Source organism: Castor canadensis, chromosome 1, assembly GCF_047511655.1.
Source record: "Castor canadensis chromosome 1, mCasCan1.hap1v2, whole genome shotgun sequence".
Taxonomy (NCBI): domain Eukaryota; kingdom Metazoa; phylum Chordata; class Mammalia; order Rodentia; family Castoridae; genus Castor; species Castor canadensis.
The window spans coordinates 80,860,200-80,887,272 of NC_133386.1; the positions used below are offsets into that span (position 1 = coordinate 80,860,200).

At 36.5% G+C, this 27,073-nt stretch overlaps 1 protein-coding gene and 1 pseudogene across 4 annotated transcripts in view; both read right to left on the reverse strand.

Annotated features, from left to right (window-relative positions):
* Positions 1 to 27,073, reverse strand: part of Bckdhb (branched chain keto acid dehydrogenase E1 subunit beta) — a 184,720-nt gene that overhangs the window by 155 nt on the left and 157,492 nt on the right. The gene's annotated exons all lie outside the window — the stretch shown is intronic.
* LOC141424815 (dual specificity mitogen-activated protein kinase kinase 2 pseudogene) lies at positions 2 to 26,205 on the reverse strand (annotated as a pseudogene).

The following is a 27,073-nucleotide window of genomic DNA, read 5'->3' on the forward strand; positions in this document are numbered from 1 at the left end:
AGAAAAATGCAGATGGAGTTTTAATATATTTTAACTAACAGAAATAAAACATTTCAACTTAAAATAACTCACTTAAAACAATCACATATATACACATTAAAAATTTAATTATATTATAATTTTAAAAAGCAGGTACCAACTTCTACAGTATGTTTTCATATATGTGTGAGCATTTTATTCCTCTATACCTGTCTACTAACTAAGTCAAATTACGATCATATCAAGTATGTTTCCTGTGAACATAACTGTGAAACACGACAAAAACACAGCAAAATGTTTCGTTAACTCAGTGGATTGAGATTAGTGAAGTGTGTTTTCTCTATTGTTCAAATTTTACAGAATGAACACACACTACTTTCATAAGACACATCTGTAATTCCTCTGTGCTATAGCCAGGCTAAAGTTCTATCAGGTACTTGGTTGTGTCCTCGTCCATCTCACAGCCAGCTTTGCAGATGTTGTTGGTCCCTCGGCAGTCACACCCAAACTCATTGCTTTTTGCCTGCCTGATGTGTGTTCACCTCTCAGGTGTCACCTTACAAGTTCCTTCTCTGGAAACCCTTCCTTGTCTACAACCACAGACAGGGGGCTTCTGCCCCAAATTCCCACAGTGATCCTATTGGTACGGTTCATTGAAGTGGCCAGATATCTGTTTCCCCCGGGGAAACCATGAGTTCCATGTGGCTACAGATCTGGCTGCAGCATGTAAAATCTTAACTTCAGTAGAACAGTACAGGAAATTATTTTTATGGGGGGGGAGTGTTATACAAGTAAAAAATTCTAATTCAATATTAAAAAATTTAAAGATAAACTGAAAAGGAGGATATGTGATTAAACTATTCTAAGGAAAATAATATTAATTTTACCATTCATAGCTATTCTTGAAATAAAACACTTGGCTTTGTTTCACAAAGGATTTGAGGAGGCCTAAATTTTCTTACACATTGTTCTATTTTTAAATTATCATTTGAGCAGACAATTTTACATGAAGAAATCCAAATTTCTATCCACTGTGAATTTTTTTTTCCCAGTGACAAATGATTTAGGGCAGAAAGGACATGCAAATAAGACAAATTGGCCCCAAAGAGAACAAACTGAACGTTTACAGACCTCCCCTGGGCCCCATTAGCCATGGTGACTTACAGCATCAAACACCAAATAAGCACTGTATTTCCTAGTAACAGAAAGTCTCTGCGAACAACTTTAGAACTTTAATACAGACAGTTTAAAGAGTTACCTAAGAGAGTACACGACTAATAAGCTGAAACGAGATGACAGATTGGGTGAATTGTTTATTCGTTGTAACAGATAATTTTAAAGAGCTTAAGTTGTCAATTTGGGATTAACTCAGTTTTATTTCTTCAGCTGACACAGGCTATTTTTCCACCTTCCCTGAATACTGCAGTCCTTGTAAACAAATTATCCATGAACACTGCAAGAAGCGTTGGTGGTATAGTGGTGAGCATAGCTGCCTTCCATGAACACTGCAAAATACAGAAAATCAAGGCCAAAATACTTCACTAAATTCCTTTGATTTTATACCTGTTATACTAGTCTTTCAAACTGGTAACTTGGAAACCTGGCCTATCTGCTGGTGTTTGTTAAAAATCATTCTTTAGCATAATGACTAATATTATCAACTAAATTTTTTTTCAATCAGGCATGCTCTTAACTCTTCAAGAATGTGAACAACACTTTTTCCAGGAAGCTATCTGTATGTTTGCAGGGGCACAGAAAACCCTCTGCTTCCAGGTGACGCCTGAATTGTAAATAGTGGCTATCCTCTGAGGCTGGGAAAAGCAAGGTGAAAAAAGATTCCATTTTTACTTTATATAGGAATTAACTGAGGTCTTATGACACAGCATCAATTCTGTAATCAAATAACAGTGAAATTAAAGAGTAAGGTGAAGAATCACTTTCTTCAGTGAATAAAAGTTTCTATTTTATGTTACATAAATTTGTGATTTTTATGGATAGTTTCCTTACTTTGGAAACAATTGTTGTAAATTATGTGAAATTAAATGGTTATAAAGTATAAACATATAAAAGGCACTGTAAAATTCATGGAAGATAATTCAAGGATATGTAACAGAAAACTATGAATGGGGTTTTCAGTTTTATAAGGATAAATCCTAACCAGTTTGAAATTTTAATTCTTTGCTAGTTAAAACATATTAAGGAAGGAGCCTTAAATCTTCTTCCATTGACTTCAGTGTACTTAACACTTCTTTTAAAGCAACTGGAAATAAGATGTTTGGGCCAATCATGCAAATGACTGTGAATTGGTTCACATGCAAATGTTTATGGGTGAGTAAATTTCTTTGCACTACCATCAAAGCAGGGCACCCTTGCTCAGCCTGTTTGTGCTTTTTTTTTTTTAACAGAAGCTGCACACACACACATACATGTAAGAAAAAGAAATATTTGAATCTTGTTGGAATATTTACAGATTAGTATGCAAGATTAACCCTTCACTAAGTATCTATCTCACTCCATTATAACCACGTGCCATTGTAACTATAGCAACAATGTGCCCTGAATTTTCAAGACAATCCAGATTAATTGTATTCATCTGCTCCACTGGCTGCCTTAAGTACGCTCATATTTTTGAAACTATGTTTGATGATTTTTGAATTGGGAATGTAAGTGGATAAAGTTAGGAATTAATTAATGGCTTAGCCCACAGGTTTTAGGGAGGATTATACGCAGTGTCTGGAACATGGGTCAGTGTTTGATCTTTCTCCCTGGAGAGCTGGGTGTGTGGATTGGCTGCATCCACGTGGAACAATGAATGCCACCATGAGGTTCCAATGCGATCACCGTGTAACCAGGGGCAGCAGAAAAGAACCCAGACAGGAATCAAGAGGAACATTCTTTCAGTTATCGGGGGTCCAAAGCTTATCCACAATACAGTGAGAAGTACTGAAAGTGAGCCCCCAAACCACCACAGAGTAAAACCGACATTTATTATGCTGTGGTGTGCATATTTATAATCAGAAAGACATTCCTTCCAAAAGACCCATGTGAAATTCTAGAAATGGTATTTGAATTTGCTTCTGACTATGCCTTTTTTCAACTATGATAATCTTTTCCTAAAATATGTTAAGAATAGTGACTAGTACTGCTGTTGTGGCAGGCACTGTGCTAAATGAGTTATATTTTATCTCCCTTATACTTCATTTCGTGAGTTAGGAAAACTGAGATGGAGGAACTTACCCAAGGTTAAATAGCAACTCAGCCAAGTCACATTTGAACCTACCACAAAGCCAATACCTCTAGTCCTTCTCCTGCAAATTCTGAAGTATTACTTTTGAGAACAGCAGTAACAAGGAGAAAATGAACTAGAAATAAAAATGGTAAAACGCAAAAGGTAAATTACAAGGCAGGCTGTGATTACCAAGATTTTACAGAGAGCCTTGAGGGGCATGATGGGTGATGGCCACCCTCAGGAGTCTCTTCCACACACATAAGGAAAGTAGAGGCTCTGACATGTGATGAATCTGAAAGTGTGAACTTATACATGAAGATAACACATAATGCAAAAAACAGATGTTCCTGGGTATTGGAAGCCTCCTGAACTATACTAAATGATTTAAATAAGCAAAACTCAAATTTGTTTATATATGAACCATCTGGATGGCTACACATTGTAGTCAGAAAAGGATGCAAGCAATGTGGAATAATTCTGAATCATTAAAATCACAGACACAGCAAAATAAATTACCTTCATTTGTCTATTTCTTATAACAAAAAACAAATTTATGCTTTTGTTTTGCTCTTAGAAAGCAAAATATGCTATTGAAATTAGAAACAATGAAGATTTTTCAAGGTTTTTTTTAGCAGGTAAGAGAAAATAAGTAATAGAATTGGATCCATTATAGTTTAAGGTAAACAAAATATTATTGAAGTCTTAAAAATCTTATTCCTATGTGTTGATGAACGTAACTGTCATGATTTGTGCATGATGAACATAACATGTCATGTGCTCCCCAAAAGTTTCTAAGTTGTAAACTTAGTTCCTTAATTCATCTATCGATGGTATTTGGAAGATGGGCCTTTGGGAGGTGATTAGAATTAGATGGAGTCATGAGGATGACCTCATCACATTACCCATAATGGCAGTGGTGGCTTTATTAGGAGAGAAGAGAGACCCAATCCAACACACTTGCTCAGTCTCACCATGAGATGCCCTCTGCCATGTTATGATGTAGCAAGAAGCCCTCATCAGATGCTAAAAAGATGCTGACTCAATGAGGCTGGATATCCCAGCCTCCAGAACCAAGAGCCAAATAAACTTCCATTCTTTACAAATTATCCAGTCTCTGGTATTTTGTTATAGCAACAGAAAACAGACTAAGACAGAAAGATGTTATATATGTTGTAAATTTATGTAAATCATATATATTAGGACTTTTATGGGATCGCTCAAGACCTCATTTCCCCTATTAAGATTTCATTTCACCTATTAAAATCTTAAGCCATCAACCACTAGTCCTCCTGTTGCAGGGTGGCAGGAGTCATGTCATGGAACTCGCTATCCAGGCACCCCATGCTGTGGCTTCAGTCACACTCAGCAAACCTTTTTTGTTGCTTTTATGGCAGGGATGCACAATGCGATTGACAGCTTGGAATCTGGAATTCTATCTAAAGGGGATCTTTGTTCTGGTATGATTGACAGCAGCAAAAAAGAAGTATTTAAAAATTTTGCATTGTTGTATTTTCCTATATCTTGTCTATTTGCCTCTTTAGATTGTGTGGTACCATATAAAAGGCACATGGTTTCATGCCTGACATACCATAGTGTTCAATTGTTCAATAATTGTTAGACTTTTGTTTTCCTCTTAAGATTTTCCAAGTTTTAAGAATCCCTTATTTATAATGAACAAAAGGTGGTAGACCAAATCATCTTTTTTTTTTTTTTTTCCCCACAAGCAGGGCTGCATGGCACCTTCCAAAACCACAAGGTGGGGGTGAGGGCTCAGGACACTTGTCTTCCAAGAAGTGGTGGCTTTCACACAGAAAGAACTCCAGAGCCCAGTGATTTGTTTAGGAGCCAATCTCCCCAAATGACCATCCCCTTCACCCCCACTCCTTACACCTCCCAAGACCCTCCTCTAATACTGAGCGCAGGGCTGTGTCATGGCACAGTGTCCCAGGATCAGGGAGTGGGTGAGAAGTCCAGCAGCAGAGCACCCGGAATCCCACTGAGGGATGATGGTGAAGTTCATGTGTCCCAGGTGTTTGCTCATACACCACCTAGATATTTTTAGATCTGATGAACAATAAAATCAGTACACTAAGTTCAACAGATGACTCTGTAAATGTGGGTGGGTATCGTCTAGTCAGTTGAAGGCTGGAAGAAAAGTGACTGTGATCCTCGGGAAGGGGAAATTCAGAGTTGAGTGGAAACATCACTCTTCACCGGGGATCCAGTCTGCCAGGCTGTCCTGCAGATTCCAGAGTCACCAGACCCCACATTCATGTGAACCACCTCTTTCAAATAAATTTCTCCAAGCTGTGCATGGTGGTGCACACTTACGATCCTAGTACTTGAGAGGCTAAAGCAAGAGGGTCATGAGTCATGAGTTCCTGGCTAGTCTGCTCATACAGTGAGTTCGAAGTCAGCATGGATTCTCTTGTGAGACTCTCATATTAAAAAAAAAATCTTCCTAGGGCTGGAATGCAGTTCAGCTCAGCTCAGAGATTCAGCACTTGTGCATGCAAGAGACCCTGGGTTCCAACCCCAGAACTGCCTTCCTGGCCATGATGAGGCCCGATGGTCTGCGCTGGACCTTGGTGACCACCCCGCCATTGCCGGCTCCCAGTTCTGAGATCCTTTCAAAGTCGTCATCCTTGAGCTCGCCGACCTTGGCCTTCTGGGTGAGGAAGGCCTCCAGCCGCTTCTTCTGCTGCCCATCCAGGTCGCATTCCTCTAGCTTCTTCTGCAGGTCTACCAGGTTTGCCTCGGAGGCGCCCTCGCTGGTAGGAGATGGGCCCTCGGCGATGGCGGGGTTGATGGGGAGCGCCGGCAGCACCGGCTTCCTCCGGGCCGGCAGCGGCGGCGCCTCTAGCCGGGCCCAGAGGGGGCGACCCCGAGGGGCGCCGGGTATAAGGCAAGGGCCGGCGCCGCAGCCACGGAGGCGGGAACGAGGCTGACACTGCAGCCGGACCCCGGAGGCCGAGGGAGGAGAGGGGCAGCCACCCCAAATCATCATTGAAGACAAGATTCAGGGCTATAGGTCAGTCTAGCCTGAGAAGTAGAATCCCTTATAGCACAATGCCCAAACACCTACCACTTTTATTGACCACTTACCGAGCCTTAGAAAGTAGAAGAAAATACAAAAATATGCAAGTGCTATACAAAAGAGGTGAAGACCACTGAAGAGGAAGAAAGAGTTGGTGGCACAAGATCACAAGATAAGGTAGGGTCTAGTGCTGCCCCCTGGCGGGAATCACGGAGTTTAGGCACCAATTGCTAATTCCTGGAGTTGGCAAAAAAGTGCGACTACCCAGATAAATCAAGAGCATCAGAAATGGTTAAAACATCCTCCAAAAGACCGTATTTTCCATGCAGCGATACTACAGAACAATGCCTGTCAGCTTACAAAAGGACCGGAGTGAAAGGATGTAATTAAGGTACGCACACTCTGAAAAACAGTCAAGCATAAAGACCATACGGTACCATTTGGTATGTTTTTAAAGCAGTCATTTGCTTTGTGCTTTTTTTAGTTCAAGGCAACTCCAGGCATATTTCTAAGAACAATTTTGGAATAATTTTTACTCGCTTCTTCTAATGACAGAAAGTTGGATACAGCCCATACTGCAAGACTATATACCATCTTGAGTTGGAAAACAGTGAGGAAAAGTTCCAAGTGAGCAGAAAATTATAGGTCTTTCCTATACATATGTTCTACTTTCTTGTAGCTGGTATAAGCTGATAAAATGCCTTTTGTTTCTTTTACCTGAAAAATTATTAGCTAATTTTTCTAAGCATTTAACAGAAAGTCAGAAAATGGTGCACTGTAATGAGAAACACATCACATGCCTGTAGGATTATCTGATAAATCAGGACTTTCTGTTTCCACATAAAGGATTACATCACTCCATAATTTAATTTCAAAGTGAAAACTAAGACAACAAATTTTTAGATTATTTTGCAAATAAAAAGTTCAGCTTTTATATCAGGTATAACAATTTAAACTATGAGAACATATTTACTTTAGGGAATGGAATAAATTAAGCTTGCAAATGTAAAGAGCACTGAATAAGGAGAAAATGTAAGAAATGACTTTAAGTGATATGTAAGCAGGCTTTGATTCAAGCCTAAATCTTAATATCATTTAGTTATTGCTAACTATTAAATTAATAAAACAACAAAGATTTTACTTCTAAATGTAATTTGTTGTCTACAGGCCACAATTAGCAAGGCCAGAGTTGAACTCTAAAAATGTAAGAAAAAATAACCAACTATTCCAAAATGATGTATATTTGATAGCTTTAAAGTCCATGAACTCAGAGGCATATATTAGTCCTTGTTATGTAAGGTTAGACATCACACAGCTTCCAAGTACTATCACAGAATATTTGTTTTAAATCTGCCATGAAAACTTGCCCATAGTCAAAACATGAGTTTTAGCAGATGAGAAAAAATGATTCTGGTGTCTTGAATCACACTTTCTCAGTAAATGAGTCACAGAAACCTGCAAAGGCAGTATGCCAGCAACTCCAAATTAATTTCATTACTGAATTAAATAAAAACAATTTTACCAATGTAAGGTTTTATGCTCATTTAAGTTAATGCCTTAAACAGTATATATGATGCTTTTTAAACAGAGCTTAATATACATATATATTATTATGTACCAATTTTCCACATATGGATCTATGAAATTAATTCCTCAGAAGGCAGAGAGTCCCTAGCCTATCCCCAAATTAATAGGATTCTCCCCAAATGTCAAAAATATATATATTTTTTTCATATGTGCACCTGAAATGCATACCACAAACAGCTGTTGATATAAGATCTGTTACTTTTTAAACCATTGACTATAACTAAATAAGACAGCATAGGAATAATATAATTTTACCCGGAATTGTATAAAACTTAAAACATTATTGTCAAGCCGAACTATTTTGGCAAAATCTTCTAGGTATGAAGTCATAAACTTGACTGAATAAAAATTTGACATTTCTATTACTTAACTACAGCAAAACATCTTCAGTATCTGCTGACTTTTAAAAAGTTCCATTTCTCCCTCTTTAATGCAAATTACTGGTAATTTTGTGTGATTTTTTTCCCTAAGATTTTTTAGCTAGTTAAAGAATAGAAGTGAATCCGAAATTAGTATTTTTACTTAAAATCTGATTCCATTTTTAAAATGGAAGCTTATTTCCTAAAGTTAGAAAGAAATGTTATTTCTGATCTAAATGGGTTTCCCTGGATACAGTCTAGCTACCTAAAACAAAGTTGGAAGAATGGTATTAAAATATGTATAGAAATGCTTCACAGTTCGAATTTAGCCGTCACTGTGCATGACTACTTCTATGTTAACATACAGGTTAATGTGAAATTGTCCATGAATCTTGACACATTACTGATCAAAACCAAAGAAATACAAATTTTAAAATAAAAAAATTAATGCTTCAAGTATTAATCTAGAGATTACCACAACAAAACAAGTTTTAAAAATTTCACGATTTTAAAATAAGAGAAGTGAAAGCAAGGTAATGACAACTTATTTCTGTCATTTATACTCTTATCTAAAATCACTTTTAAAAAACAATATCATGCTTATTTTGTAGGAGTCATGGAGGTACCATTCAGTGAGACACACCACAGTTAAGTATTTTAAAATATTAACTCACTTCTGTTTTCATAAATCCTTGTTAAATGTCTGTCTTAACAAAGGCAAAAAGCAACACTGTCCGTAAACCACTTTGGTCTTCCAGGTGAAACCTGTCAAGGTTTGGTTCTGCTTCAAACTTTCCCACATACAGTCCTGAGCTATGACCCGACTGTCCTCACCATTTTCACCTGAAGAGCAGTATAAGAAACTGTGACTAAAAATTAATTTCATTAAATCTTTCTGCAACACATTCTGTTTATTTACTACAATCAGCCTCCAAAGATGTTTGGGGGCTTTAAAAGTGCAAAGTCTAAAGTTTCAACTCTTTTGAGATACACTATGGGCGAGTTTTGACATTTAAAATGTACTGGGCTTTTGTTAAAATACTTTATATTCAAGAAAGGGGGAAAAGGCAATGCTCTCAAATTTCCACAGATGCTGAAGCTTCTCAAATTTTATAGTTCAAATTCTTCCTATAGAAGAAAGCATCAACCAACGACAGCAACGACGTTGGAAAGTGGAATTTCCTTAGAATGTGGAAGCATAATGATAAACACAAGCAGCGACGAGCAGCACGGGGTCACCTCATGAACAGAACGCCTCTGTAAGGTAGGATTTCTCCTTCGCTTGGCACCAGGAAATTTAAAATACTCCTGAAAAGTGACTTTGGGTGATTCTATAGAGAATGCAGTTGTTCTGCTTGTTTTTCCACAAAACTCTTCGTGTTGCAGTTCTACCACCGCCAAATGGTGTTCACAAGGCAGAAATCAGTCCTAGCTAAAGAGAGCCGACAACTCCTTTGTCTCATGACAGAGAAAATATACTGTTTTAGGATGTGGGGGACAGAAACTACACTGAGAAGATTTCCTACTAGTATTTATCACTGTCTCAATTTTGCAATCTGTTTTTACATTTCAAGACTAATTATAAACTGAAACTATTAGACTTGAGTGACTTCTCTCTAACTGGCACCATCTTTCTAAAAAGTTTGGGAAACTGGATTTAAAAAGATGGCTAAAATATTTGCTATTGTACAAATTTGTACTCTTTTGATAAAACACTAAGGTTTTAAAACTGTGTTTTCCTTCTCTTTAAACATGTTAAATTTCTACATTGTTTATGTTTTTAAAAATGTCAAAACAACTTGCTAAACATTAAAAGAAAAAGGCAAGTAGGGGTGGGGGGAAGCCTACTTTACTATATATGCATGATGTCAAAAGAAATATACCAGTGTTTTAATGCAATTAAACATACCTTTTAAAGTTAATCCTGAGTGTCAAAGACTGATTTTGTTGAATGAATAAATCAGATCAAGTTATTTTTCCAGCATTTTAATTCAGATCATTAGATTACTGTAATTCTATTAATAGAGTACAGCAAAAATAAATTGTTAGGCGTTACCAATTGTTAGATAAAAGTGAACAAAAACTTGACCTCCAATGTTAATTGTTAATTGAACCCCACTAGTAAATTTATCTGTGTACTCCTAAAAGTTTAATAGTTGAACGAGTTAACAAAGCAAACAAGTTTCTGGCAGGAATATCTGACTTAAGTAAGAAAAGGCTTGTAAATGCTCTCATTGTTTATATGCAGATGACTTTTGCTGAACCTATTCATTAAAACAAATCTAGCAATTATATTATTAGTACCCAATTAAAATGAAGTACAGAAACCAAAATATATTTTCTTCTCTGTTATATTTATATATCTATATTTCTGCCTTTAAAATTGGTATTACTTACAAAGAAACTTCTCAGGTTGTATATACAGTTTTTCATGTTAGAATTTCAAGAGTCAGAGACATTTCAGAATTAGAAGGAAAAGACACAAGCCTTATTTTTTTTCTCTTGTACTTGGGTAAATGACATGCTGATTAAATGAACCCAATTTGCACACATTCTCACAAAGTCTGCGTGGCTTGCTCAGTGCAGACAAATGTCTGATGGATATGATAAAACCACAGCTGTGCTGACAGAGGTTGGTTAGTGACTAACATCTAGTTCTGGATGCTTTTATAGTTAAGTGTAAAAATATAAAATTAGAAATGTCCAAAAGCACTGTTAATTAATAACTTTAAATGAGCTAAATTTGTAGCTCATATAAAGGGCAAAATTCACACATTTTACTTAGATGGACCAGAGCATTTATTTTTCACCTAACTCATGTGGGGTTGAAGTACGTAAATCCAACTGTGACCCAAAGGCCAGACCCACAGCACTGACTCCATCATAGAAATCAGCTTACGTATTTGCCAAAGGTAATGAGGTATATAAGCACACACAGGCATGTACAAACAATCCAGTGTGTAATCAAGACATCCTGGCCAGAGAACAACATGGAGGGCCATAAAAAATGAAATGCAATTATCCACATGCTTACGGGTTAAAAAAAAAAGGAGTATGTGCAAACATACAGAGAACCAAACCCCACCATATCCCCCGTACTTAGTAACCCAGACTAGCAGTAACCAAATGAATAATCTAATTTAGTAGTAAGCTAGTGTAACTACTTACATAGTCTCATTTAATTCTTTCAACAACTTTATGTAGTGGTGATGGTTAAGGAGCTGAGCCTGGGAGAGGTGAAGGGAGGTGGCCAATATGAAACACATACTGGTACACACAAATTTGTTGGTATTTGCACCAGCGTTCCTGGTTAATCTCGGCTGTGCCGCAAAAAACTTTAGGTTTAAAAGTATTCAAAGACTCTTGCTTTGAACAAGGTAAAATCTCATTAGTGCTACTGTTGCACCTGTGAAAGAGAAACTGGTGGGATTATCAGCTTATCTCAAGTCCAATCAAAGTTGTTAAATTTTTATAAGAAGCTTTTCAGCTCAGTGTGTTTTGTGGGGAAGAAGGCTCAGGCATTGGGGAATAGGTGGGTCTCTTTAATTAGAATTACATTAGATTAAACTTAGCTTTACAGGTTTGGGGTGGTTTTTAGCTACTTTCCGGGAAGATGCGCACATATGGTGAGCACGAAGGAAATTTCTAGTTAATTCCTAGCACATTGCTTAGGCGATGGGTGTGTGCTGCCACTTGAATTCTAAAGCAGATTTTCAATTCTCAGGAGAAACTGGATGTTCAATTTATGGTAGGCGTAAGTTTGAAGTTTTTACTACTTGTAAGTTTTTTTAAAAAAAATTAATGAAGTGCTTCATTAGGAAATTAAACTTGATTCCTTTCATTCCTTATCTATGATACAATCTAGAAGAATTTATATAACTACGTATTTTGATTAAAATGTGACAGCTTTTTGATAGCCTGGGGAAATATTTTAAGTAGACATAGTTTACAAGTTTTAGCCTAGCCTTAACTTAAACTAGAATATGAAATTTAATCTTCTCCTCAGAGTACATATTTTATAGCTATTCTCCAAGATTAACTCCTCTTGTAGAACTCTGACACTATAGAACAAAATCTCTAAAGTATTTAAATGTCTTTTGAGAATAAAATTAAAGTCCTTTTTTTTGCAATTAAAACAACAGAGCAAGCCTTTGAAAATAAATTCATCTTAAATTAAAATGTAACTAACACTACAGCACAGGGGCTCTCTGTCTCAGACCCTACACGCTAGCTTCAATTAGTGGTCATTGGCAAAGCCACCGCACCTGGCACTGGAGCATTTATTAAAGAGCTGAAAGCTCTCATTACAGGTAGAAAGTTAGGAGCACATACATCAGTGCCATTAAGTTGACATGGCCCTGTTCAGATGGATCTGTCCCCATGTGTAGAAGCAAATGGGTTCCAGTTGTCTGGGACAAGCACTTCAGTCATCCTTGGAAAAGTATCACTTTTAAAGGCTCATTAAAAAAATATACGTATATAATACATCAGGGTTTACAATGCATTCAAATTTTACCATTTTCAATTCTCAGTCCCCCAAACGACATAACAAATCACCAACCCATAAGGATTTTCCTTAGGTTTCCTCAAATGGTAATTATGTAGCAAATCTAATTAAGTTCATATGATTCACTTGGTCAGTAGGTACTTTAGTTATTTCAGAACTGCCAAAAGGGATCTGAAGTGACTATTCTCCCTCCAAAACAATCATGCCTCATGCCAAACTGATAACCGTTAAACACAGCTGCAGAGCAAATGTGCGGTCTTGGTGCTGTAAATACAGTGTTCACACATCAATCTGTGCTTCGAGCAATTTCAGATTCAGAACTACTGACTGCAGGCTTGCATTAGTTATATTAAATTAAATTAAATACACAGGATCAAGTCCTTTACTTCACCCAAGCACACCGAGAGATCCCTCTGCTGAAGAATGTGTACTGAAGCTCCAAAACCCAAATACTGATAAATTTAGTGGATCAGCATCTTGTTAAATTGTTTTCCAGGTCAATAAGGCTCACATGATGAAAATGTGTAAAGGCTATTTTGTGTGTCTGAGCATACATCTGTGGAATAATAAACATCACACATTTGACCTCTTTCCTAAAGAAAGTCACAAAAACTGTCCTTATCCTAAATGCTTTGCTTTTGATTTCAGTCCGTAAGAGTACAAAACAAACTCATGGCAAATTGAGTCACAGAAATTAAAGTTTTTATTGCAAAAACTCAAGTAATTTCTGTGGAAGGAAACAGTTTTCAGAGGGGCTCTCCAAACTGGGTGAGTTACCGGACTCTCAGGCCATGACAGCGTTCCCTCTAGAGGCAGTCGGATCGCTATGGCAATGACCCTTCCCCATCAACATGCAAGAGCTACAAATGCTACTCTTCTGAAAAGATCCATTTCCTTTTCTGTGGTGATAACAATATGACCTAGTTTCAAGACTGAAATATTCCTCTTTTGTGCAAAAAACAAATAATGTGTTTGCTGACTGAATTGTTACAATAGAATTCAGAAATGGAAATCGGCCATTATACTCCAATTTCAAAACAAAGCCGAATTTGTCACTTCATAAGTGACATCTAAGGATGTTTCAGCCGGAGTGCGTTATGTATGCAGGTCCAAGCAGAAGGAAACCAGGTCTTTAGAGAGCAAAAGATTTATCAGAAGCAAAACTGGCAACAGGAAAACAACATATGCTTCTATATAAGTCATGAGGTTCATAAAAGAAGTAATGCATTTCATCTGTAGTTGTTTCTAGAGATCTAATTCTTAATCTGCAAGGTAATAAATTGAGACTTCCAGATTAACTGTATCTCCTTTCCTTTTCTCTTCACTGCTCAAGTATCAATAGCTAAGTCTCTAAGTGGTATCTCATTTTAGGTGTGCAAAACCAGCACTGCACGCTGATTTACAAAACCCACTGTATTAGAGGTACAACACCTAACCTAGAATAGTCAGCAGTAAATATTTGATAAATACATGAATGAATGTATAAGCTAAAAATCAATTTTAGCTTACACTTATATTCTGTTTCACCTTGAGACATTAATGAGCTTAGTCACAGAAGAGGCAAAAAACAAACAAAACAAAACAAAACAAAACAAAAAACAAAACCAATAAGACAGGGAGTATGCTGTAGAACTTTTTACTCCTCAGTAATTTCTAAACATCCTCTTACTCATCAACTGCTACCACTGTGATAATGTCCACCCCAAGTTAAAAAGTTTTCCTGGTTCTCTAAAGTGCATTATTTCCTTATATTTCCCAAGCCCAGTACACACAGGAACATGCCTACCTTCATTCCAAAGCTTTTTTTTTTTTTTTTTTTTAAACACTGCCTTCACACAAGTCTCTGTCTTCTCAAATTCTCTTGTTTCCCTGTATTATTCTATGTTCGGATAGTTCACCTTTCACGTTCAGCTCAAATGCCCTTCTGCAGGAAGCCTTCAGGAACTTGACAGAGATTTTCTTTAGGTGTATTTATTGTTTTCAATCATCATTAATCAAATATGAGTGCCACTGTGTCCATGTCCTCATAGAGCTTTACATTGCATTGAGGGAAACACATTTGGGGAGTGTTAGTAAGGAAGGAAGTAGTGGTCTGTGATAGAAAAATAACAGGGAGCACTGAGCTGTATAGGGTACTCAGGGCAGGACTTTTGAAAGAGATGTCTGAGAAGGAGGCCCCAGTTTTGCAGAGAACCCAAGAGAAGCATGCTTGCCAAGTCACACAGTAAATGCAGAGGCACAGAGGCAGAAAAGAGCCAGGTGAGATCCAGGGAGGATGAGGTGCTCTGTGGGACTGTAGCACAGGGAAATTGCACACCAAAGTAGGGACTGCGGAGCAGAGGGGAGGGAGAAAGGGACAACCAGATGGCCAACAGACAAGCCCTGGCAAGAAGACACTCACAGGTGGTTTTGATATTTTATATATCCACATTAAACAGAATATATGCAAGAGTAGTTATGGAGCGTTACAAGATTCTGAGGGTTCATTTACAAGAAGGAAGAAATATCATTAGAGATGAATAATAGAGTTGTTGATAATTTAAGAGGGGCACAATACAGTGATGAGAGACAAAGTACAGAGCCAAAATGAGCAGATCATTTATTATTGTAACTTGAGAAAATTACTAGATTTAATAAGAGAAAAAAAATTAAGGATCAATACTAAAATGCCCACTTCTGAGACAGTTACAAAAATAAAAATAGAGGATTTTAGAATTGAAAGTACTTCACTATATTCTATGGTTAACTGGAATGCTTTCTTGGTTAGTATTCAACTATCTGTTCTCTTCTAGTAACCTAATATATTTATTGCCATATCCATTGCCTTAGTGATAATATCAGTTTCCCATTTACTCACACTACTAGTTTCCTCTCCCTATTTCTTATCTCTCTCAGTGCTGGGCTTTTTTTTTTTTTTCTTTTAAATGATTATGTATTGTAAAGAAAAAGACTCCAAACTGAGTAACATAGCAACCTGCAGAGAGATCATATTTTATAAATGCGGTCTATTGTTCTGTTGGCAAAGAGGAAGAATCTACTGCAGATAGAAACAGATTTTCACATGCTTTATCTCTGAGCAGTACAGAAAAACCTTTCTCCCTCATTGACATCCATATTTTCAGTCACTAAGACTGATGTCTGCAATACAGAAAATTCTGAACTGGGGCCATAATAATTTTGCTACCTAGGAACTCAAGGTGATCATGAGGTAGTCTAAAAATAAGGCAAAATATTAGGAAGTTTTCTTTGTAGCCAATTATACCAAGTTCAGAAGAATATGCTTTTTTTTTCTTTAGCATTTATTTTAATTATAGTGTATAAAAAATTGGGTTATTTGAAAGTTCTATTATTTGGTCTCTAGGTATGCATTAATTTCTTAGAAAAATAAATTACAATTAGCTTTCTATTTTTTAATGTGGTGAAAAAATATTCCTTTTGTGAAAAAGAATGACAATACATCTCAATTTCTCTGCATATAGGAGTAATACTATACTACAAAGTAGACTTGAGTCCTTGTCCTAAATCTGTTGCCAACTAGATAAATGTCAAGACAGTGTTCACTCAATCATCCACAATGCTGGTGTACACCGGTCAACATGATGATAAAGGAAATCAAACTCCATGGGCTGAAAGAGTAAATGCCCTTCCTGAGTTCCTTTAGTAGGAGTTATCCTAGCATGTGATGACTGGAGCACAGCAGGCATTCAGTACATAAAGGTTTACCTGAAAAACTCCAGCTTTCACTTATCTTCACACCTCTTAGGTTTGGAGAACAGCAAGAGCTATGGGTCTTTAGCTCTTCATACTGGTAATAGAGGCAACACATTTGGAAAAGAACTTCAACTCTGATTTATTTACAAAGCTTAGACTCAGAAGGTTGTCAGGTGACCATTTTAACACAAAAATGGTGAAAAAAGGAAAATAAAGTATGGACATTCATAAAATTAATCTTCCTAGTAATGAAATCTCCAAGTACATAAAAACTGGCCATATTGGTGAAAATAATCTTAACAGGACTTCTTGTATAAAGTAGAGATGGTGGAAAAATACTATTTCATTTGTGAGAAAAACCCAGTAGGTTTAATAAAATCTTCTATAGTAAATTGCAAAAGATAATTTCTAGGAGTTAAAAAGTAGTATCCATCTCTCTTTATGGAAAATCCATAATCTCTAGGAAATGGTAAGATGTTATAGATTTAGTTAAAAGCAGGCACTGGATAGACTAGAAGTATAAAATATGTATACAACTCTCAAAACTCAACAATAAAAATGCAGCAATCAATTAGAAAATGGGGAAAAGACACAGACATTTCTCCATAGAGGAGATACAGATGGCAAATAAAGATGTTCATTGCCATTAGCTAGCAGCGAAATCAAAATCATGATAAGATATTACTACATAGGTACTAGCACAGAAAAGGACAGTGACAGCAGCAAGCGCTGGTGAGGGCATGGAGAAACTGAATCTTACATGCACCAGTGGGAGAATATGAAATGGAAATACCACGTAGCAAATAGTTTGGTGGTTTCTTATAAAACTAAACATGCACTTCCCATATGATCTAGCAATCAAACTCTTGGGCATTTATCCCAGAGAAATGAAAACTTATGCCCACACAAAAACATGCATACAAACCTCATAACAGCCTTTTCATAATAGCAAAAACTGAAAACAATCTACATGTCCTTCAATGGGTGAATGGTTAAAAAACTATGGAGTATTCATATCATTAAAAACTAATCAGCAATAAAAAAAGAAATGCATTGTTGATACACACAATCTGGATGGAGTTCAAGGGCATTGTTCTTTGTGAAAGAAGCCAGTCTCAAAAAGACCATGATTCCATTTATAAAAACATTCCTGAACTGACAAACACACAGAATTGGAGCCAGCAGAATGGGAGTTGGGTGACTGGGGTGAAAATATAAAAGTATAGTTAGCATCAGAGGGTTCCTTGTGATGGAACAGTTCTGTATCTTGCTTTGGTGATACCTACTCAAATCCATTCATGGGATAAAACAACACGCACACATATACACATGCACAAATGGTGAAAACTCAGGAAGTTCTGCAGTCTAGTTAATATTGTTACATCAATGTCACATGTCACTTTCCAGGTTCTTTTTTTTTTCTTTTGGAGGGTGTGGCAGAGACTAGAGTTTGAACTCACAACCTCAGACTTGTTAGGCAGGTGTTCTACCACTTGAACCAAACTCCCAGCCCACCTTTCAAGTTTTGATACTGATCTACAATTATAGGCTACCATGGAGGGAAGTTGGGTACACAAGGATTCCAAGTACAACTTTTGCAACTTCCTGAGTACCACAGTCAATTTTCAAATTTTTAAAGATTTTTTTTTTTAAGTACAGGCACAGGTTGAAAAATAATGTCTTGCTGCTGTGCACCTTTCCATAACAAAAGGCAGCTTAGCTTATACATGAGGACGCAGAAAGGTCAGGAATTTGATTTAAAAAAATACCCATGGTTCTCATATAGCTCATCAGTAAGCATTTGGGTGACTGGGCAAATTATTTAGTCATCCAAGTCTCCATTTTTCTCACTTGTGGAAATAGCAGGCCTATCCCATAGGCTTCCAAAAACTAGGTATATTAATTTTAGTGAAATCCAGTACATGGATATATATATGTATACAATATATATACATGGATATATATATATATGTATACAATATACAGATGCTGAAAAAATATTACTTTCCTTTGTTTCTTTAATTTATTCTACACTACAGTGAAACAGACAGATCAACAGACAGGAGATCATAAACCAAAAATTAAAGGTCCAAAACACCAAATCTAAGGAGGGCTCCAGCCTCAGTGTCATATAAAATCCCAAACAAAGAATGCAGGACTTCTTGCCTTAGTCAAACAGTAACATTAAGGCTCTTCTGCAGTAACCTTTGAGCAGAAACCCTTTACAATAATGTTTTATGTTAGGATAGTTTTAACTTTACAGAAAAATTGTTACAATGGTAGACAGAGTTAGTACAAATTCCACACCCAGGTTTCAATGTTTATCATATATTAGTACAGTACAGTTGTCACAAGTGAACCAAACATCAGCACATATTATTAACTAAAATCACCTTTATTCCAGCTTCCTCAGTTCTTCCCTCATGTCTTTTTTCCATTCCAGGATCCCATCCAGGATCCACATTACATTCAGTCCTCTTGTTTCCTTAGGATCCCCTTGACTGTGACAGTTTAACTTTCCTTATGTTTGATGGCCTTGACAGTTCCGAGCAGTATTGTTCATGTATTCTTTATGATGTCACTCAACTGAAATTTATCTGATTATCTCTCAAGATTGGACTGGGGCTATGACATTTTTGTTTAAATATTTAATCCCAACTTTGATTCCAAATTGAACAGAAGTAATTGAAGTTTCACAATTTATACTTCCAGAAATTGGCAAGTGGTTTTCTGCTCGCTATCCCATTGAGAAACCACTTTGGGACATTAATTTCTTCAGAATATGATCATTACTACGAAATGGATCAACTCCAACATGTGCTGGTTACACTGTATACCAAACAGTCAAACTGGATAGTTTTATATAACAAACAGTCTTTGGACCTTTTAATAAGTACCTTCTGTATCAGCTGCTAACTCCATTTTGCAGGAAGCTTCTCTGACAATCTTTTCAAAGTCTTCTTGACCTTTGTTCCATTCTCTAGACAAAGAGTTTGTAGGTCCTTAAAAGTGACATGCCTAAGAACCGGATTTTTCTATAATAGAATAACTAGAAAAGGACAGCCATGTATCTGCCTGATAATCTCCAGAAATGCAATGAAGAATTGCTATATTCTGCCACAATGGCAGCTTTGTGAAGCAATGAGTTTTCACAAACAGGATCTTTAAGACATGATTCAGACTGGTACATGCTACACTGTTTAAGTGTATAAATCACATTTGTCATAGTAAATTATAATTTGATATCTGTCATACTATACTCTAAACTATCACAGAAAGATGAGTTTTTTCCCCCAAATGTTTGATGTGCAGAGAAATACCATGACATAGTATGTTCTGTATGCAATTCAAAACTATCCTGATAAAAAAGGCTCCAATAATTTGCATATGTAAAGTAATTCATTATAGTGAACCATTGTGACATCTAAGTTTGTAGCGTACAATACTTACTGCCCATCCAATATCCATAACCATCTTCCCATGTATTCTAAGAAAAACTGACACTTCCCCCAGCTCAAGGGTCAGCCTCTACTGACTTAGAAAAACAAGCATGTTTCATATTTCTGGCCTCAGCAGAGGTTGAGGAATTATGACCTTTATTATCTAATCAGGGTAATTCTGCAACTCTTGCTTAGAACTCCTGGAAACATTTGGCTACTATGAGAGAAGTCAGCTCTAAGATCAAGTATATGATGCTTACTATCTTCTACCTGGTTTAGGAAAGAAAAGGACAACATGGCCCACTGGTGGGGGGAGAAGGGTGGTACAATGGGGAAGAAAGGATTGTGAGAGAAGGCAGGGAAGTGTATCAACACTACACAGGACTTCTGCAAAGAGCAAAAGTTTTGCCAAATGAAATTGTTGAGACACTGCCCTAAAGGAGTACAAATATCCGTGTGTGTGTGTGTGTGTGTGTGCATGTGTAGCATGAGCAAAGCTACATTTCCTGCTACCTGAATAAGTCTCATTTCTCTTATTCCTTTCACCACCAAAATTTTTCAAAATAGTTGTCTATATTTCCTTTCTTGATTCCCCCTCTCCCACTTATTCCTACTACAGTTCTAACCTAATTGTGTTGTACAACACTCTCCTAGAGTAGGTCTCACATTTGCATCCACATTTTAAAACTCAGTCACTTGAGTTTTAAAAACTGTTTTCCAGGTTCCATCCACAGAAGCTCTGCTTTAATTATTCTGAAGTATGGTCAGGACATCAGAATTTTTGAAGACATTAGGAAATTCCAGTGTACAACCAGAGTGGGAACAAATCTAGTGCTGAACAGCTGTTATAAAAGACCTCTCAATCATTGAAGTCAATCAGTTTTCCTTCGTTATTTTTGCCTTAAACAGAAATGGGGGGGGGAGGTAACCATATAGGAGATTCTTTCCTCATACTAACATAATATTGGAAAAAGAAAAGCAGTACATCCATGTGCAGAAAACAGCTCTAAGAATAAGAAGATTTTAATTAACTAAAATGTAAGAATTTGATGGAAAAGAAAAACAGGCTGAGAAAGTATATGTTAGAGAAATACTGAAGGATTAAAAAAAATCACTACATACAAAATTTGCCAATGGACAAATTCCTCACTACTTATGAACTAGAATGTATGCCCACTTATTAAATTCTGATAAAGAAAAGTGCCTTAAGGGGTTTTAGTGTCTTAAAATTCATGTATTGGAAAGTAATAAATGTGTATTTTAAAAATCTGAGCTAACAATATGTCACTTTTCCACAAAGTTTCAAAAGCAAAAACAACAATCATAAACAATAAAGGTCAATTTGTATGTGTTCACAAGCAACACCATACTTCAAAAACACATTACTAGCAGGAAACAAATTAAGAAAGTGGGTTTCTGTAACTAAAATAACCCTAAGAGTTGGAGTGGCTCAAGTTAGAGAGTGCAAGCCTAGCAAGAGCAAGACCCTGATTTCAAACTCTAGTACTGAACCCCAATCCTCCAAATTCTGTAACACTAAGATTATTGTTATAAAAAACAGGTAGCCCTACTGAGCATGTAAGAAATGCCAGTATTAAGCCTTTGGCATTTTTTAGCTCATTAATCATCATGAACCAATGAGAAGAATCTTTATTATTCCCATTTTAGAGGTAAGGAAACTGAGGCCCCAAGAGGCAAGTGACTAGTCCAAGTTATGTAATTTTCATGTGGCAGACCAGTATTTTAAAGCATTTCTGTTCAATTCCAGAGCCTAAGTTCACAACTACTAAGTTCCATTTTTATATATTATAATTAATTCATCAGAATTAGTTTAAAAATTTTTTAAATCATAGACACTCTAAGCACTCTAATCACTAGGCAAATTAACAGAAAACATTTTGGACAATTACAGGGCATTGAGAACATGAAGTCAAATTTAACCTAAGATGTAAAGTCCAGAGCCAGTCACTCTAGGTTTTCTCTATATATGTTTATTGGTGATGATGGAGGAATTATAATAATTTTATACTATTTTTGATGCATACGATTCTTGTGACTTTAAAGCCCTGTCTTTGTGAATATATTTCCCAATAACTGCTTTTCATTTACACAACCACAAGTCACTAAGCCAAAGTCTTCTCTAACTAAAGATGGCTAAGCAGATTCCACTTACTAATAAATACACTTTAGTTTAGAAAACACTCTGAGTGTGGCTTCTATGAACTTGGAAATGGTACCTTTATTGTCAATAGAGGAGAAACGAGGGCACTATTTTATGTATCTACCCCTTATATATATTTATATATACATAAATTTTCTAAAGCGGAAGTCTCTTATCTTAAATGAGAGCATCTGGAAGGCAGGTCCAGCATTCCATCCAGCATTGCTGTTCTCCTCTCAGCTTGGAATCCCTTCTGCCAACCACGTGTAAAGAGAGTTCATGTGAATATCTGCTGACCTTACGTAATGAGGGCTATTAACCAAAATACTACAATGTACACATGAAGTTAAAAAAAAGCATATTTCATTCGATTATGTTTTTTCCTACTGGAACTTACAGCTGTAATTGTTTACATTTTATAAAATGTAATTGGGAATAGAGAACAACAGGAAATCAGAAAAGGAACATTTTCATGATTATTCATGATTATTACTATTGAGTATTTAAAGCTCTAGGGACTATTAGACATCAATTTCCTGATATCTTTTGACATACACTACATATGATAATATTAGGGTAAAGAACTATTCTTCACATAACTGTAATACTTTTTCAAAATTTTAGGCAAATAGGTTCTCTGAAAGTGTCTATGGAGTTAAGAAAGTAAGTTATGAGTATGTTAATGAAAAACAAACATATTTTAAAAGGGATAATAAGAATTGGACACAGGGCCCTCCCCAGGGTCACAAAGGAGCAATACAACATCATCTTGAACATATGAACAGCAACTTGTCAACATCTGTGTGGTTAAATTACCACGAGCATTCCCCAGGAATCCAGTTTGGAGTCATCCCTGACAAGGGTAAGACTGTGCAAACAGGGAGAGGTTATGCGACCGGATTGTGGGGAGATCCCAAGTCACAAGTCAGAATTCATGATTTGTTAAGATGTTACCACTTCCATAATATAAGCCTTTCTGCATAGAATAAACCTATCCTGGGTACACTGTCTTTCTTGGTAGTTTTGATTAGATAATTACTGATTTTATACTTTTTGGGGGGCCGTATCAGCGATATAGTGAAAAATTATCTCATCTTTGTTAGACTGAAGGTTTAATTTAATCACTGATTAAACCTTAAAGCTAGAGAACATCACATTTCTATTTACATTTCAAAACTATGGTCATTGTTGCATGTGTATAAATGTTATAAGAAAATATCTACATTATAAAGCAAGAAGTTGGAAGAAAATTATGCAAGAACATAGTTGCAACTATTCACTACAATTGACAAAACTAAAATTTAAAAATATACATACCCTATCAAACTTGGTAGAAAAAAAGATTTGTTCTTCCAATGATTTTTAAAAAGTTGAAATTATGCTTTTTCTACTAAAAGGAGTATGTTCACTTTGATATAGCTCAGGTTTCTTTTTCCTCACTGGAGACTAAGGTAAGGATGCTCGTATTTAGTACATTCTAAATTTAACAGTATTTATATGTAGCAACATTTATGCAATGTTTCCAAACTCACTGAAGATTTATAAGCAGATATCACATGTGGCTGATAAACTAACTTTGAAAAGAACTTCTTGTACATTTTGTCTACAACAAATTTGAAAGAAAGTACTTTTAATCATGGAAAATGAGTTTCATTTAAATTACTATTCTCCAAATTATTTTACAAGATTTACAAACAATGAATACATGATTTAAAGTAAAGAACAATATGAGCATTATAAATTATCAAGACAGGAATTGATAACTCCTACACATTAATACACACGTTCCCACATATGGCTGTTGTACCTGCCTGGCTTTCCTGTGCATCCGCTGATGCAATACAACAGGGGGCCACAAGTTTCCTTAGCATCTAGTGGCAACTCCTCAGTCATGAAGAAGACAGAAAAGCTAACCTGAATCAAAAAATTTGAAAAGTGATGTGTGAGTCAAGAAAGAGTGAGGATCAATTGTGATGGTCATATATTACAATATTTTTGTTGAATGTTTTCTATATGGTGGCCTCCTTCTAAAAGCTTAACATTAATAATTCATTCAAGGATCACAACAATCCTGTGAGTTAGGTACTACCAATAGGAAAGCTGAGGATTATAAGAGAAGCACAAGATCCTGAGTTCATCCCCTTTCACTGCTCCCCAAAAAGAGTTAAGTAATTTGTATAAGATCATACACCCAGTAAGAGTCAGCCATATTCTGATTCCTATTGGTTCCCTCTAAAACTAAGCAGTGAGAAGAAAAACACAGGTGGTGTCATGTATTATCTTCATATAAAAACTTCACAGACAAAGCTTTTTCCATGAACAGCATGCAAAAATAGAACCTAGCAAGGTTACGCCCTGGCTCCCTCAGGCACGTACACATATAAATACATACATGTGTATATACACCCATTCTGTATGTAGCAATGATCACACAGCATGTCCATGCCATATGTTTAAATCCAATTAGCCTTACCTCTTGTACATCCGAATGAATAATTGAAAAAAGTTTCGGTCTGGTTTTAGGAGCTCCAGACTAATCGTTGAGGTTCCACTGCCAATTCTACAGAGCATCCACAGTGTATGCTTGATACCAGCAGTTGAGGAAAGTTACAGGAAGAGCGCCAGCAGATGAAGGACCACAGTGAAAAAAAGCATCTCAGAACAAGACCTAGGGCTGCTTGGGGGAAGCAGAGGAAGGAGACAGCCAAGTCCAAATCAAGAGATCAGTCAGGTGGGAAGCTTTGATCCAGATGCAGATGCACTGGGTTTTATGATTTGAAACTAACTGTATCCTGGGTCCACTGTGGTAAGAAAGAAGAAGAATGGTTGATTTCCTTTAAGTCTCCAAACTAGTATGGTTTGCTGAGAAAAAGACAAGGGGATTATGGAAGGCAAAACAACTGCCCTGAAAATGTCCACGTCCTAATCCTTTGATACTGAGCATATGTTGCCTTACATGACAAAAGGGAATTTGCAGGTGTGACTAAGATCAAGGACCTTGAGATGGAAATAGTAGCCAGGATTATGTAGGTGGCTCGATCTAATGGTAGGTCCTTAAAATTGGATAATTTTCTCCAGCTGTCGTCAGTGAGCAGGTGACATGACTATGGCAGAAGGTTCAGAGAAATCCAATGACTTTGAAGATGGAGGAAGAACTATGAACCAAGGATTGTGGGCGGCTTTTAGAAGCTAGAAAAGGCAAGGAAACAGATTGTCTTCTAGAGAATCTTCCAGAAAGAAGCACACATCTGTCAATACCTTGCCTTTAGTCCAGTGAGACGTATCAGATTCCAGACCTGCAGTTATAAGATAATAAATTTATGTTGTTTTAACCTACCAAATTTGTGGCAATTTGTTCAGGCAGCAACAACAACAAAAAATAGGTATCTTCAAATTCTAGATCAAGGCTGCCCCTTAAGGGTGGAGAAGAGAAACTGCAGAGGCCCAAAGTGAGGGTCAGAAGCACGGTCAGAGAAGAAGGCTACATCTGGCCCAGACTACTGAATGAAGGATAAAACGAACTGCAATGAAAACTTTTTAAAGAATTAGAGCAAGCCCAAGGAGAATGACTAATGCATAAGGCTGATTCCGTCAATCTTTTTCATCTCTGAAGACGAAACCCCACCCCAAGATTCTGCTCAGACAGGCCTAGTTTGAGCCAACTTAGAACATCACAAGGCAACTGGAACAAAAGCCACACTGTTGGGCGCTCCTCAATGGTTTCTGCCCTCCATTGCAATCCAACGTCGGGAGTGTCTGTGCATGAAACAAGGAGACCACATACAAAACCCTGAAACAAAACTCAAGCCCACGCTGCAAGGAAGTAGCAACAGGCCATTGAGAGTAAAATAAATGAGATCAATTCTCCCTCTTTTCTTCCAGGGCTCACAGCAGAGGAAGCAGAAATCATGAGGAAAAAGAAGTAGGTGCTATGATAGAAGAACCTTTGTGGAAAGCATCTTGACTTTGTAATTTTTCCACTAATTAAGTGCAAAGTTAAAGAATGGATATCAATAAACTTGCTAGCTTATATTGTTATCCATCAAACAGTCATTTGACACAACCTTTGTTGTTATTGAGAAGGAAACTTCTGATGGGAAGGAGATTGTTTTTGTAAATCTTATAAGAATTGGAATACAGTCTATGTAAATGGGAAAAAAAAACAGATGAAAATGAAAAAACAAAACAGATTATACTTGAGTTTCACTGAATATTTTTTCACATTATACAGAACTGGAATTACTTTTTATACACAAACTAAATCATTATAATTGAAACAAAATCTAAGATAAGAATATAAGTATAGCTTAAATTCTTAAGGTGACTGAGCTGGCAATTAAAAAATAACTCATAAGGGTTTGCAAATATTTTAACATCTGTTTTATGATTTAGCTGTCAAAATCAATCCTAAACTTGAGACTGTACTACCTACCAAAACTTACCAGTTATTTCCACTGTTTCAGAATCTTAAAATCACAGCCTGTGAATGAAACCTTAGAAGTCACCGTAGTCTAACGATCCATTTAATGGGGGAGATACCCTGGCAAATACATTTACTTTTACAAAGGCTATAAGTGACAGAGGAGTTTCCTTAATAGAATCTTCTACAGGCCAGTTTATGCTCCAACTTGTGGTACAAAGAGGAAGGAAAGAAAAGGAAGTTGCTATTTATTCTGTTTCTACTAAGGGTCAGATATTGTGTAGGTGTGTTACATTTATTTAAATAATTTACTCTTTACAGCATCCCAGTAAACTATTATAAGTCTCTTTTTGTAAGAACTTTTATAAATGCCACAGTGTACCCCCACCCAGCACAACAATAAAACAAAAAACAAAAAACAATGCAATGAAATACAGGATAGCACTATTTATACTGCAAAACTACTAAAAGTCATTGATACATAAGGACATACTCCAAAGAGAATATTGTAATAAAATCAAAGATGAGGGTATAGAAAGTATGACACAAAAATAATAGGTAAAATGCAATCTGAATAGCCCCCCATATTCAAATTTACTGTCAATAAACCTATACTTTTAGTAGAACAAAACAACAGGCTTAT